We start from the raw sequence: 1,154 nt of genomic DNA on the forward strand, positions 1-1,154 counted from the left end.
ACATTTAAAAAAAATCTTAAGAAAAAGAAAGAATTGGCTAGTCATTATGGGTCAATATACAAAAATATGTCAAAAACTTTGGTAATATGGTTAGTATCATAAGATAGAGCAGAGCATTGCTAATCTCACCAAGAGGGACAGTATTTATAGGTATATTCTTTATGTTATTCATTCTACTGGAAATATGCAAAACTGGCTCAGTAAGTACAGAGTTCATGAAAGCTGAAAATAGGATATAAGGTGCATAGAATCTACTATGCAGATTTTAGTAACTAGTTACATGCTGCAAAATGTGCAATGTAGGTAAACTGATGAGAAACCTTCACCCGACAGCGTCTGCAGCTTTGGAGGATTGGCATTTGCAGTCTTTGGTTTGCATATACTTAAAGTATCTTAAATGAAGGGATCGTGCACTAGGAACAAGAGATAAGTGCTTTCCTGTCCAAATTGTCTCAGACCCTGCGTTTTCTTACAGCAGTTTGTTAAAACGGCAATTTGGTGGGTAATTGCACGGAGGATTGCGGGAACTACAATGCTCGACTTTCTTCAGAAGTAAATGGCTGTATGGTGAGGACAGAGAGTACCATATTCCGAATTTAGACGGCCTCAATGATTCATACTGATATCTCATAGCTTATCGCAATCCATAGTTAAGCACTTCTAATAAACTCCGTCCGGTCTTTTTATACTCCAGTATCGGGCACAGGCATTCATCATGTATTTGTTGAATGAGTTTGTTACAGTTCTATGTATCATGCATTTTGTGTGTCTGATCTGTGAGGAGCATGGTGCACCGACACTAGATCCTAAAGAATTCTCATGATGATCGGGGAATAGAGCTAATCTAAATTTAAAAATCACCTTTACTTGGAGGTGATCCGCTCCGGGCATCTGGGTGAAAGATGATTCTTGCCTGAAATCTGAAGTGCCGCGGAAAGTACTGTGGGAGTCCCTTCTGCTCCCACAGGAGAAGGAATCGCGAGCGCAGGTTTAAGGTCAGAGGCCGCAGGTGCAGGAGCCCAGGGAAACAGAAGGGCGCAGGTGGAAGGTTGCGCGCTCATCGGGTGCGCTCCGGCTCCGATACCCGGAGCGGCCAGTAAGCGGCGCTGGGCCTCGGATTTGGTGGCCCCGAGGAGCGGGCTGCGGATTACCTG

The sequence above is a fragment of the Bison bison genome, unplaced genomic scaffold, assembly GCF_000754665.1.
Source record: "Bison bison bison isolate TAMUID 2011002044 unplaced genomic scaffold, Bison_UMD1.0 scf7180017864462, whole genome shotgun sequence".
Taxonomy (NCBI): Eukaryota; Metazoa; Chordata; class Mammalia; order Artiodactyla; family Bovidae; genus Bison; species Bison bison.